Below are 15,142 nucleotides of genomic sequence, written 5' to 3'. Positions count from 1 at the left end.
CAGACAGCACTGGAGATCAAGATCTTAGCACACTGGAGCTGTTAGGCAGAAGCACTATCTGCTGCATCACCATGCATGCTATGCAAGTATGAATAGATTTAACCAGTTATAATCTGGTAGCTACATTTTTAAATCCCCTTTCAGTTTCCTGCATCAAGTCCATATCAATATAGCCTGCATGTTTGATTTTTTTGCAAGCTGCTTAAATTTCCAACAGCAGCGAGTGTTGACTTTGTTCATACATGGCTAATTCTTCCTCTGTTCAAAAGACCAGAATCACAATAAATCTGTTCTTTGACTGGAACAGATACAGCCTATTCGAATGGATGAATCTGACAGAAGTCTCTGCAGGAATTCACTTGAAAAGAGCTAATGACTCCTCTTTAAAACAATATACCTTATTTCACAAGGATCGACAGAGTTTAATTTGTCTCTGCAATTCAATTAAAAGAATCATATTATTAAAATGGTTGAGAAATATTTCTTTCAACAAAATTTCTATTGCCATACCATAAATTTATTATACCATAAGATAAGAGGGAAAATACTAGGCGAAAAGCTTCTGAAACGAAATTAAAATTACTTATCTACTTATTTAAAGGTATAACCCTTTGATCCACACTGCCCAGCAACCCTCAAATTAGTGAAACATCACTATGAATGGAGTTGCAGCAACATGAGAGAGGGTCACTCTCTGAGCAACACAGACTTCTGAGCTGGCTACTGGTGTTTTCATTGTACAGAAATGTGTCGGGTATTGTTGCTTACAGTAGCTAAAATCAGGAAATGATATTAAATGGGACCAAACTATAGAGGCAGGTAACATCAAGAACAGACAGATCTCAATTAATTTGCACTGGGGAATATGTTAATCTGACAGAGGAAGGTAAGCAATGGTTCAAAGGTTCATTTACTAACAAGTATACAACTCTGAAATTCTTCTTCTCCAGCTAGCCACGAAACCAAGAACAGCGACATGATCAACAACCCTCAAGTCCACTTCCCCGCACAAAAAAACAAAGACGAAATCAGCACATCGACCCCAAATCCCAAACACAAAAAAATGAGAATGATCAGGTGAAAAACACAAAATATAAAAAACTATAAGACTGAAAAAAATCCATAGTCCAAGTCCATATCCAAAATGCAGAAAACCTAGGTAACATTCTCCAGAGACAGTAGAGTGGCCCCACTAGTGATCAGGAGGGAGTCTCCACTCTCCAGCAGTAGTGTGATATGCTAGTGATTAAAAGGCCGTCTGCCTTCTTCTGTAGCAGAGCGATCCCACCAGCGATCAAAAGGCAGGCAGCCAACGCTCACCTTCCACAATCGCCTCAATGTATCTGTCTCCTTCATCACTTTAATTGGCAAACAATGGAAGCTTTAATTAGCAAACATCGGTTCATGCCCCATCCTGCAGCTTTCTTGCCATGAGGTTCATGAACGCTGCCCCTGCCTCCCAGAATCCCTTCGGAGACTGCAGGGTGCTGAAACACCCAAACGATCTCCAAACTGCAAATCACAAGCTCCAACAGTTCCAGAATCACAAGTCAAAAAACAAATGTAAAAGACATAAAAGAAGTGAAATATATGGTTATATATGGTCCTGCTGAAAGGTCTCAGCCCAAGACGGCGACTGTACTCTTTTCCATAGATGCTGCTGCGTAAACTGAGTTCCTCCAGCATTTTGTGTGTGTTGCTTGGATTTCCAGCATCTACAGATTTTCTCTTGTTTGAAGTATATGGTGTCATGATCTATCCATAAGATGTCGACCGTAGGAGTGTTGTATGCAGGCACCATCTTGACTGGAAGTCTCCTTTGTCTCAGAAGGTTTTTCGTAGTTTGGTTCATCAGACCTTCAATGTTGGTCTTCTTACAGCAGCACTACTGTGGATGCTGACCTCTTGGGCCAGGTTCATGGAGGTAACCAACTAGACAGTATTCAGTCCAAAAATCTTCTGCATTTATCGTGATACAAGTGAAGTGGGCATCATCGTGGTCTTTCACCTTTCAGTATTATAATCCAGCAGATACAGTGTCTAGACCAAGAGTGCTACCTTAACATGTTGTGGCTGTTTCCCTGACAAAACAGGATATTCTTTATGACAAGATCAAGCTCCAATCATTTTGTTGAAAGATTTCATTACAATTAGCCTGTCCTACGTTTACCTTGCCGATCACATTTTGCCAGAAAGTTGTATCATTTCTGACCACCGCAGTGAAGATGTTCATAAAGATCAGCTCTCACCACTCTTCAAGAATACATCCAAGCACTGTTTAAATGTAATGGGATTTCTGCCTTTACAGTCTTGAAATTACAAAGATTCAGACTGTTACTACCATCTGGGCAGAAATATGTTTCTTCATCTCTCTTCTTGGTTGGGTGGTATCGCAACAACAACCTTGCACTCAACGTCATTAAAACCAAGGAATTGACATAGGACTTCAGGAAGGGAAGTCAAGGGAACACACGCCAGTCCTCATTGAGGCATCAGCAGTGGAAAGGGTGAGTAGTTACTGGGTGCCAACATCTCTGAAGGTCTATCCTGGGCCCAAAATGCAGATACATTTACAAAGAAGGCACGAGAGTAGTGATATTTCATCAGGAGTTTGAGGAGGCTTGCAAATCCCTATAGATGCACAGTGGAGAGTTTTCTAATTTTTCTCAGAAAAAGCTGAAGGAAGTTTCAGAGTCAGCAAGCTCCGTCATCAGTGCTAGCCTCCCCAGCACCAAGGAGTCTTCAAAAGGCAATGCTTCAAAAAGGTGCTATCCATCATTAAGGACCCCCATCGCCCAGGGCATGCCCTCTCCTCATTGCTGCTGTCAAAGAGGAGGTACATTAACTCTATCAAGTGGGCTCTCAGCCTCCTTCACTCCAAAGAGAAAAGCCCTAGCTTGCTGAACCTATTCTCATAAGATATGCTCTCTAATTCAGGCCGTATCCTGGTACATCTCCTCTGCACCCTCTCTAAAGCTTCTGCATTCTTCCTATTAATAAGGTGAGTGGAAGTGAAAACAATACTCCAAGTGCGATCTCACCAGGTCAACATTACCTCACAGCTCTTGAACTGAAGTTCCAACTAATGAAGGACAACCCACCATATATCTTGTAAAACACCCTATCAACATGTGTAGCAACTATGAAGTGGAACCCAAGGTCCCTCTGTTCCTGCACACTGCTCAGAATCCTGCCATTAACCCTGTATTCTGCCTGCAAATTCAACCTTCTGAAGTGAATTACTTCACACTTCTCCAGGTTGAATTCATCTGTCACATCTCAGTCCAGCCCTGAATCATGCCAATTGTAACCTACCACAACCTTCTACATCAGTGATTCCCAATGGGGGAAATAGGAGAAATAGAAGTCGTCATGGGGCGCTCAAGATTCTTGATGGGGGCAGTAAGCTGCACCCTAGCTTGAGACTTGAGATCTGACCAAATATTAGTAGAGTAGGCACTTCCAAAAAAAATGGATGAGGCACTAAAACACAGAAAGAACTGTAGCTCGGCAGACAGTAAGTACCCATCATCACAATATATCTGAGGCACAGCAATCTCATCCGACCTTTCCAACCAAACAGACATTATTGGGGATGCATAATTAGCAACCTGGGTTCCCAACAATTCCTCTTAACTCATGGCACTGAATGAGTTCATGCAATTTATCAGTTGGTAAGTGAAGTACGCTCTCTCAACGTTCTCTACAGATCAATGGAAAACAGATCAAGCAACGATACAGCACTGGCCGGATCCAAACAGTGAAATAGAGCCAATCAGTGAAGCTGCCGACCCCCAAGGATTCCTCTTGAGGTGTTCAAAAGTGACCTCGGCTTCATATGTGTGGTCAAGAACCATCTCTGGGGATTATGAGACATTATATGATTGGTCAATCGTTTTAACTGGAATAGTATGAAGGTAGCTTGCTAAACGCTAGCTCTATCCCGACTAACATTCAAATTCCATTCTGAATGCTTGTCAATTAATTTTCATTTATGTTTGTGTGAATTTCTAATTTTAATTTAGCCCGGTTAATGATGGATAAATTCATACAACATGATCTCAATGAATCTGAAGGTGGTGAAGCCTTGAATTCTAATACTGCTAAGAAAAAGAAACTACAGAAAGTGCATCCATATAATGTTACACTCCTGGAGTATGATTTTATTCTGTCCCCATCAGATCAGCGATGCCTTATGTGTCTTATTTATAATTCTGTACTATCTAATGAAGCGATGAAACCACCAAGATTGCACGAACACTTCCATAAAAGACACCCTGAAAAGGCTTCTTACTTAGTTCCAGAAGATGAAAGAAACATTTGAAAAGCATTGCACACTTGAGACAATTGCCAAGAAAGCTAAAGTGACCTTGATAGTAGTCTCATTGCTTCTTATAACATTTCCAAAATGATAGCAAAATGTGGAAAATCTCATACAATTAATGAAAGATTAACAGCGCCTGCTGTATCAGAAGTACTCACCATTGTTATCAACAGGGATACCAGTATTTTAAAATCCAAGCAACACACATCAAAGTTGCTGGTGAATGCAGCAGGCCAGGCAGCATCTCTAGAAAGAGGTGCAGTTGATGTTTCAGGCCGAGACCCTTCGTCAGGACTAACTCAATATTTTAAAATCCAATATGCTAATGGCATATGTTCCGTTGATCAAAAATGGAAAACTTTATGAAGAAATTATCTTTTGTAAAAAATTAAAAACAATTATCAACAAAGAATCAATCTACAATGAGCTCAAAATGTATATTAAGGATAAAAGTATTCTGATTAGCAACATGATTTCTTGGGCAACAGACGGAGCACCAAATATGACAAGTCACCATGCTGGTTTAGTGGCATTTATATATATAAAAAATTTCCAAGTCTGTTTGTAATCTATTCTGTAATTCACCATCAACATCTTGCAGCTGAAAACTTCAGCCAACAACTTTTTCAAGCATGACTCTTGTAATATCTGCTATCAACAAAGTTAAAGCTCATCCATTAAATAGCAGAATATTTCACCAGTTATACCAAGATAATGATGAAGAGTTTAAATGCTTACTTCATCACACTGAAGTGTGTTGGTTGTCAAAAGGCTGCTGCTTAAAATGTTTCTTTGATCTTTCTTTTCACTGTGGTTGAATTTTTGCTCAAAGTTGAAACAGCCATGGAAACAAGATCGAATTTCTGCGTAAAGATGTGGTATACCCAGCCGATCTGTATGACAAAATGAACATTCTAAGTATGAAACTGCAGGGTGACAATTTCAATTTAATCCAGGTGAAAAGTGAAGTGTCCACTTTTATTGGAAAATTGGAAATGTATAAGTAAAACATCAGGAAAAAGAATGTTCTCACAGTTTCCCTACATGGTAAGTATGGCACTCTCTTTCACAGATGGTGATTTGCAGGAGTACTGCTTATAACCTGCAGTCACTGAAGAAGGATTGTCAGAATCGATTCAAGGATTTGAATGATATGTAAATTCTGGACTGTGTAATTAACCCATTTCTTTGCAAGGAGGAAGAACAGGAAGAGAGCTTGCAAGAAGAAATTATCGAAATTCAGAATGATGAATTCAGAAATGCTTTTCAAAAATGTTGGCTTCTGAGGTATGTGGCTACCTTGTTATATGAAGTTTCCTGCTCTTTGGAGAAGAGCCAAACTTCTCTTCATTGCATTTCCATCCTCCTACCTTGTTGACAGAGGCTTCAGTGCAATGAACCACATACTCACAAAAAACAGAAACCACTTGGACATTGTTACATGTGAGGACTTAAGGCTTTCGCTGTCACAACTTGAATAGGATATTCCAGCTCTTGCTAAAAACCATCAAGCTCAAGGATCACATTGATATTGAAGCTACTGTACAGCACACAGGTACTGTGTCAGCTAGGTTTAAAGACAAATAAAAATTTAAAGCAGTATCATTTCTCTTATGTTAGCATATGGTGGACATGTCTTTCCACTATGGAGGTGCAGGAATATGTGCCTAAGAGGGGTTTGGCAAGTATGGAGGTATTTTAGGGGGGCATTGGACTAAAAAAGGTTGGGAAACACTGTTCTTCACCATCCACAACTCCACCAACTTTCGAGTCATCTGCAAACTAACCAACCCTTCCACTTCCTCATCCAAAACATTAATAAAAATCACAAAGAACAGGGTCCCAGAACAGATCCCTGTAGAACACCACTGGTCACAGACTTCTAGGCAGAATACACTCTATTCACAGCCACATTCGGGCTTCCGTGGGCAAGCCAATTCTGAACCCATCCAGCCAACTTTTCTTGGATCCCTTGCCTCCTAAGTGGCCCTACCATGTCAAACATCTTACTAAACTCCATTTACACCATATCCACTGCTCTGCCTTCATCAATGTGATTTGTCATATCCTCAAAGAATTCTGTCAAGTTCGTGAGACATGACTTACCACCCACAAAGCTATGTTGACTATCCCTAATCAGGCTATGCTTCTCCAAATGCTCATAAATCCTGCTTCCAAGAATTGCCTGCAATAATATGCCCACCACTGAAAGACTCACTTGTCTATAATTCCCAGGGTTATTCCTGCTCCCTTTCTGGAACAAAGCAATAACTCCAAATCTTCTGATACTACTCCTTGTCACAATGGTGGAGCATTGGGAGTAAGGGTGGACCCAAATGCAAGACACATCTTGTGAGGTTAATTAAATTTAGTTTATTGTTCAAAACCAGGAGAGCAAGGTAGGAGTAGGAATAGCGGACTGAGGACTATGATTTGGGCTGGGACCAAGGGTCTGAGCTAGGACTCGGAATCGGCTTCCAGAACTAGGGGAGACATGAAGAGGCTAGGGTATGGATTCCGAGCCTGAGACTGGGCAAGGACCCAGTACCTAGGTCTTGCCTCAGGCTCAGACTCCAGAACCAGGCATGGACATGACATGGGCTAGGGAGAGGAGGAACATGGAAAACAGAGCCTCGGTCTCAGGAGAGCAGGTACATGGAACCATGGATACATACACAGAACACAGAGTTGGGACCCCTCCTTGGGTACAGGACATAGGGCCGGGACTCATGACACCCTGCGGGGCAATGGCAAGACGGCCTGACTTACCCCACGGAGGCGAGGACAAGACAAGACAAGACATGACTCCCCACGGGGCAACGGCAATACGGCCAGACTTACCTAACAGAGGCGAGGACCAGACAAGACAAGACCAACATGAAAGAACACCAGACAGTACCTACCTAGCTCTAGCAATAGAACTAGATGGAAGTGCAGGCGAGGGCTGCAGACAAGGGCTTGAGGCGAGAAGGGCAGAGAAGGGATTCAGACAGGGGGGATAGGACAGGAATCACAGACCGCCAGGGCCAGGACTCGACACAGAACTGGGAAGCCGCCAGGGCCAGGACTTGATTCGGTACTTGAATGCCGCCAGGGCCAGAACTTGACTTGGTACTTGAATGCCGCTAGGGAAAGGACTTGACTTGGTACTTGAATGCCGCCAGGGCCACGACTTGACTTGGTACTTGAATGCCACTAGGGCCAGGACTTGACTTCGTACTTGAATGCCGCTAGGGCCAGGACTTTACTTGCTACTTGAATGCCGCCAGGGACAGGACTTGACTTGGTACTTGAATGCCACTAGGGCCAGGACTTGACTTCGTACTTGAGTGCCGCTAGGGCCAGGACTTTACTTGCTACTTGAATGCCGCCAGGGACAGGACTTGACTTCGTACTTGAATGCCCCCGGAGCCAGGACTTGACTTGGAGCCTCCGGGTAGTGGTGAGCTCTCGACTCGTCCCGGGAACAGTAGACAGAGGCTCCTGATTCTCTCCGGCGGGTTAACTGACGGACCCACCTTGATGAGGAAACTTTGCAGGCTCGCTTCGGCGAGGTAACTGGATAGGGTTGCTCCGGTGAGGAAGGGCAAATTACCAGCACTTGCTTCGACAGCGACTAGGCTTGCTCCGGCCAGATGACATCGGTACACCGTACCTTTGATGACTTTGCAGATGCTCCCGCGCCGAACGGCTGAAAGGCGGAGTCTATAAACTACCGGTTCAGCCGAGCATTAATTGCCTCTAATCACCAAAGCCAAGGGACACAGGAAAACAGTGAATCAATGGTCCGGATCGTAATATAAGCAAGGTAAAAGCAAGGTAAGAGTGCAGAGAAGGTTTACAAGGATGTTGCCGGGACTTGAGAAACTTAGTTACAGAGAAAGGTTGAATAGGTTAGGACTTTATTCCCTGGAGCGTAGAAGAAAGAGGGGAGATTTGATAGAGGTATATAAAATTATGATGGGTATAGATAGAGTGAATGCAAGCAGGCTTTTTACACTGAGGCAAGGGGAGAAAAAAAACAGAGGACATGGGTTAAGGTTGAGGGGGGGAAAAGTTTAAAGGGAACATTAGGAGGGGCTTCTTCACACAGAGAGTGGTGGGAGTATGGAATGAGCTGCCAGACGAGGTGGTAAATGTGGGTTCTTTTTTAACATTTAAGAATAAATTGGACAGATACATGGATGGGAGGTGTATGGAGGGATATGGTCCGTGTGCAGGTCAGTGGGACTAGGCAGAAAATGGTTCGGCACAGCCAAGAAGGGCCAAAGGGCCTGTTTCTGTGCTGTAGTTTCTTCTTTTTTTTTTAATTTTATTTTTATTTGGATAAGGAATTCACAATTATCATGTACTTTTTTCACACATATAACCTTTTCCATTTTTTTATATGTATAAAACTACAATTATTTATACATTCTTAAGTACACATTGAGATGATATAAAAGGAAAACAAACATTTAAATAGATAATTATGTACTGTGGTAAATCTAACCTATTAGGCTAAGTAATGAAATTAGTTGTTAAGAAAAATGGTAATAATAGTTTCCATACAACCCTTCTGGACCATTTCCACTGGTCCAAAATGTTGCATACAAGCCTATATACCAACCATTGTAGGTGTTTATATCCCAATTTGTTCATGCTTGTTCCTGCCCGCAGACATAATTATCCAATCCCTATGTACTTATTTACTTAATTTTTTCTTTTTTTTTTAATCCCTTTCCCAAATCTTTCCCTTTACCTGTGTTAATTCTTTATTTTCCAAAAAAAAAAACAAACATTTAGACTAGGGGTGCTTACGTTAGCAATATTACTGTGTTGATGAGAAGAGCAATATAAATCATTAGGAGAGTCATCTAAAGTCTGCTCGCATTGGGGTTATATATTCAATCCATTTATTCCAGATTTGATAAAATGTTTCTTTTTGAGTTCTCAGGGAGTAAGTCAACTTTTCCATTTTAAATATTTCCAAGATAATTTCGTACCAATCTTCTAATGTAGGTGGTATTGGATTTAGCCATTTTCTAGTGATTGATTTCTTACTTGCCGCTAAGAGGGCCTGCAGCAACTTTATATCATCCTTCTGTTCAAGGAACAATACATGCCCCAAATAGAGCGTCTCAAAGTTCAGAGGTATCTGGGACCTAAGTACCTTAACTAATGTTCTATGAATACCTTCCCAAAATAGACTTAATTTAGGGCAATCCCAGAAAATATGAAAATGATTCGCCTCCTTGGAGCCGCACCTTCTCCAACACATCACATTTGTATCTTTATATTTTTCCTGATATGGGGTCTTGAAGTATCTTATAATGTTTTTCCAACAATGTTCTCTCCAAGTCAAAGAATTAGTCGAGGACCATTGAAAGCTGCAGATTTTCCCCCAAGCCTCCTCTGAAAGTACCAACCCCGCTTCTTTCTCCCACTTCTCTTTAATATACAGTGTATTTACATTTTTAGCATGGGAGAGTGCATTATATAGGCGAGAAACTGATTTACTAGGTATTGAACTGCAAGCCGAATTCAGAATCTTGAAAAATTCTAATTCTACTGTTGATAGGTCTGTATATCTACAACTCTGGTTAACATAGTTTCTAGTTTCTATGGTTTCTATGGTAAATTTAAAGGGACCTCGATCCAGACCATGACCCTCCTGTGGCCAGTGAGGACACAAAGATCTTCAATGAAGGTGTATTGATCTCTTCCCTCACTTCCTGTAGTAACTTTGGATATTTCCCACCTGGCCCCGGGGACTTATCTATCCTAATGTTTTTCAAAAGTTTTAGCACATCCTCTTTCTTAACATTTCAGCCTGTTGCTATCCTCACAAATGGTAAGGTCTCTCTCACTGAATAAATTATTCATTATGGACATCTCCTACCAGACCTGACTCCAGTTATATTTTACGTTTCTTCTACTATACCGGATTGGTTCCACTCTCTCTCTGTCTATCCTGTTCTTCACATACGTGTTGAAAGCCTTTGTGTTTTCCTTAATTCTACTCACTAAGGCATTCTTGTGCTTCCCTCCAGCTCTCCTAAGTCCATTCTTCATCTCCTTCCAGGCTATCTTATTACTCTCTGGATTAGAACCTTGTCTGATCCTTGATTCCTAAACCTTCTTTCTTCCTCTTGACGAGACGTTCCACATCTCTTGTCAACCATCATTTCTTCACTCTACAATCTGCAATGGGGCCTCAATGTGACAAACCTATCCAAGACCGGCCCCCTCCCCCAGCATGCTCCCTAAACAAACTCCACATTTCTGAATTGTATTTGCCTGAGAACACCCTGTTCCCAATTTATGTTTGTCCCCAAGTTCCTGCCTAATGCCATCATTATTCACCCTCACTCAATTAAATACTTTTACTTAACATCTGATCGCATCCTTCTCCAAAGCTATGGCAAAGGTTAGGGAGTTGTACTTGATATCTCCAAAAGCTCACCCACCAGGAAATCAGGCACATGACTTGATTCATTGCCTCCCACCAGAGCCAATATGACCCCTCCCATCTCGTTGAACTGCCTACATATGGTGCCAAGAATAGTTTCTGGACACCCCTGACAAATTCCACCCCATCTAAACCTTTTGTACTGAGGAGGTGCCAATCAATATTAAGGAAGTTGAAGTCACCCATGCTAACAACCCTAGTACTTTTGAAATTTTCCAAGATCTGCTTCCCGATTTGTTTTTCAGTGTCTCTTGTTACTACTAGGGGTGGGGGGTGGTCTTTAGAACACTGCCAGTTGAGAGATTATTCCTTCCTGTTTCTGACTTCCACCCACACTAAGCCTGTGGACAATCCCTCCATAAAATCCTCCCTGTCTGCAGCTGTGATACCATCCCTGATTAGCAATGCCACACCTCCTCTCTTTTCTCTCTCTCCCTGTTCCTTTTGGAACATCTAAACCCTAGAACCTCCAGCAGCAATTCCTGTCACTGTGACAGCTAAGCTTACATAACTGCCACACTGTCATAGTTTCATGCATTGACCCACATTCTAAGTTCTTCACTCTCAGTCCTGATACTTGATGCATTAAAATACTTACACTTCAACTTATCCCACTGACTGTTATTTTGCCCTAATCACTGCTTTTCAATCCTTACAATCTTTCTAATTGCTGTACCTACCTGCATAACAACTGACCCATCCTCTGACCTATCACTCTAGTTTCTATCCCCCTGCCAAACTAGTTTAAACTCTCCCGAGTAGCTCAAATCTACCTGCAACCATATTGGTCACCCTCAAGTTCAGGTGTGACCCAAAATTGTTGTTTTGCAGCAGTAGCACATTGCAATAGATAATAATAAATTAGCAATAAATTACATTAAGACATATATTTATGTATAAATTAAACAAGCAGTGCAAAAAGATAGCAAAAAAATAGAACTAAAATGGTGATGTAGTTTTCAGGGATTCATTGTTGATTTAGAAATCTGACGGTGTATGTGAAGGAGCTATTACAAATACATTGTGTGTGTCCTCAGGATCCTGTACCTCCCCCTTGATGGCAGCAATGAGAAGAAAGCAGGTCCTCGTGATGGGGGTCCTTAATGATAAAGGCATCGCCTTTTGAATATATCCTCAATACTGGGGAGGCTAGTGCCCAGGATGGAGCTGGAGGAGTTTACGGCTCTCTGCAGCTTTTTCCCTATCCTGTATAGTGGCCCCTCTATACTGGATGGTGACGCAACCAGTTGGACTGCTCTCCATAGTACATCTGTAGAAATCTGTGAGAGTCTTTGGTGACATACCAATCTCCACAAACTCCTAATGAGGTATAGCTGCTGCTGAACCTTCTTTGTAATTGCATCAATATGTTGGGCCCAGGATAAATCTTCAGAGATATTGACACCAAGGAACATGAAACTGCTCAGCCTTTTCTCTGCTGATCCCTCAATGAGGACTGGTGTGTGTTCCCTCAATTTCTCCTTCCTTAAACCCGCAATCAACTCCTTGGTCTCACTGACATTGAGTGTAAGTCTGTTCTTTTGACACTACTCAAACCGGTGGTCAATCTCACTCCTGTACACCTCATCATCACCATCTGAAACAACATCATCTGCCAACAATAGTTGTGTCATCGGCAAATTTATAGATAGTGTTTGAATTGAGCCCAGCCACACTGTCATGGGTGTAAAGAGGGTAGAGCAGTGGGCTAAGCACTTTAACTCGAGGTATGCCAGTGTTGATTACCAGCGAGGAGAAGTTATTTCCAATCTGCACTGACTGTGGTCTCTCGATGAGGAAGTCAAGGATCCAGTTTCAGAGGGAGGTACGGAGGCCCAGGTTTTGGAGCTTGTTAGTTAGTACTGAGGGTATGCCGTGTTATACGCTGAACTGTAATCAATAAGCAGCAACCTGACGTAGGTATTGCTATTGTCCAGGTGATCCAAAGCGGAGTAGAGAGCCAGAGAGATTGCATCTGCTTTAGACCTACTGCGGCAATAGACAAATTGCAGTGGGTTCAGGTCATTGCTTAAGTGGAAGTTGATTCTGCCCATGACCAGCTTCCATTTTAATATTTGTATTAGACCTATGGGTGAACACCTCCCTTACAATGGCATTAATATACTGTACATGTACATATGTTATATCTATAATTTCTTATTCATATCATCTCATGAAAGGCATGATCCTGCAAGAAACGTATTCAGTGCTAACCCTGATGATATCCCATGTTCTTTCATTTATCCATTCACACTATGCACTGGATGGATGCTGAGAAAACTAATGCTTACAAATTGAAGCCTTTTATGAACAAACATTGTGCATGATCAACAATATTACAGCCCATGAAGAGACACTTTGCAAAATGACCTCAAAATAAGGGAAATTTCATGAATAGTAACAGTAATAAAATGAAATCTAATTAAAATCTTGGTTGGAACCTGATCCACAGCAGAACTCTTGGAAAGTGCATGTCTTGTGCTTATATGGATAAAACCTTTTTTATCAAAATAAGCACAAGACATGAGTTTGAAATGCCGCAGGGATTCATCCTGGTTGTGGCCGTTTTCTGTTCGGGATTAGAGCTTAATGAGATAACATGGCTGCACTACAATTCATCGAGTATGTTTCTCTATGGCTCAAACCCATTCTCACATTTTCCAATCTAACACTCGATAAGAATATTTCGTTTTCATTACGGTGTGCCCCCCCCCACTCTAACTTTTCTATAGTTCCCAGAGAGGGCAAATCCAAGGTTTTAAATCCTAGGATTGAAGCTTGCCACACAATACAACTCAGTAGTGAAGGAAGAAACAACAACAAACTGTAAATGATGTGTATTTGAAATATGGTATGTATAATATGATGAGTGTAGAAAACACTGCATAACTTAGAGCAATCCTGTCTATAAAAAAAGACAGAAAATGCTGGAAATATTCAACAGGTTAAGCAATATCTGAGGAGAGAGATTGATTCAGAAAAGTTCATTGACAAGAAACATTAACTCAGTTTTTTTGTAAATAAAGTACTGATTAGTAAGAAATGCTATTTTTTTCTCAATCAAATCCTGGAGACGTTTAATTTAGTTGTTAGGAAATAGTTTGTTCTTACTTAATAGCTATGTTCTACCAGCAAAATTCAATATCAGAATTGTGCATTCCAGAACACTGAAGGACAAACAGAAGAGAATGGTAGCATTTGTTGAATTGTGGCACAGGAAACAGGACATTGCATTTCACCTCTACTTTGTGGCTTGTTCTTTCCAAATTTCCCAGCTTGTACCCATTCAAGCTGTTTTCTTGCTGCTGCGAGCTCAGGGCTGGGAGAAGCAGGAGCTTGCATGTTGCTGTATCAACATAAGGAACCTGCTGTGAGAACTTAAAGGGTAGTACTCGCTTAAAGTAGCCTCAATCAGTGTAGCAAAACCACTTGCACTCAATAAATGGTATGATTCTGCTGGAACCAAAGACTCATATTGCATGAGAAAAGATCCTCTCACATCTGGTCCATACCAACCATCATGCAGCTGTTTTCACTAATCCCATTTTGTTCCTCATATTCTAATCAGCTCCCCTCAGATTCTACCATGCATCTTCACAACACAGACAATTTACGGTTGCCAATTAGATTGCCTCTACAGGTTCGTGTGATGTAAGAGGAAACCGGAGCAGGGGGAACATGCAAACTCCATATAGAGTGCACAGGATGTAAGAATCGGACTGAGGTCACCGGAGCTGCTAAGGTGGTCTACCAGCATACCATCACAGTTCTTTAATAGAGTGAAAAGGATGAATGCGAAGCTCATTTAAAACTTGCCACATCTTACATTGGGTTTGATGACCGCTGATGCAGCACCCACCTCAGCCATCCAGCCACACAGGTTTTGTGGGTGCACAATTCACTGGTGTGGTGCAGCCACACAGAAAGGCTCACAGGCAGCAACTTAGCAGAGGAAATGGAGGCCACTTCTTGGCCTACCAACTTTTCAACATTTCCAAATATCTCTAACGATAAGAGACATTTAGAAGCAATTAAAAAATATAAAAAATTAATAAAATAATAAGTGTAAATTCCATAATTAATGAAAACACCTATGTTAATTAAAATAATGAGCAACCATAACAAACCAATAACCCCCAGCTTAATTTAAATCGAAGGCACAATCCTTTACACACCAGTGATTGGTGCAAAGCTGAGGGGCCAGGTATGAAGTGCATCCAGTTCATAACAGAAATTCCCTACACTCAGGGTCAGAGCAAGGGTTGAGTTGTCACCAGTGGTATCTCACTTTAAATGCAATTCATATTTTCATGCTGCACTGCATACCGCTCCTATTTCTGTAGACTAACCAGCTAGCCATTCAGCAT

The sequence above is a fragment of the Mobula hypostoma genome, chromosome 5 (genome assembly GCF_963921235.1).
Source record: "Mobula hypostoma chromosome 5, sMobHyp1.1, whole genome shotgun sequence".
Lineage (NCBI taxonomy): Eukaryota > Metazoa > Chordata > Chondrichthyes > Myliobatiformes > Myliobatidae > Mobula > Mobula hypostoma.
This window is presented reverse-complemented; position numbering follows the sequence as displayed.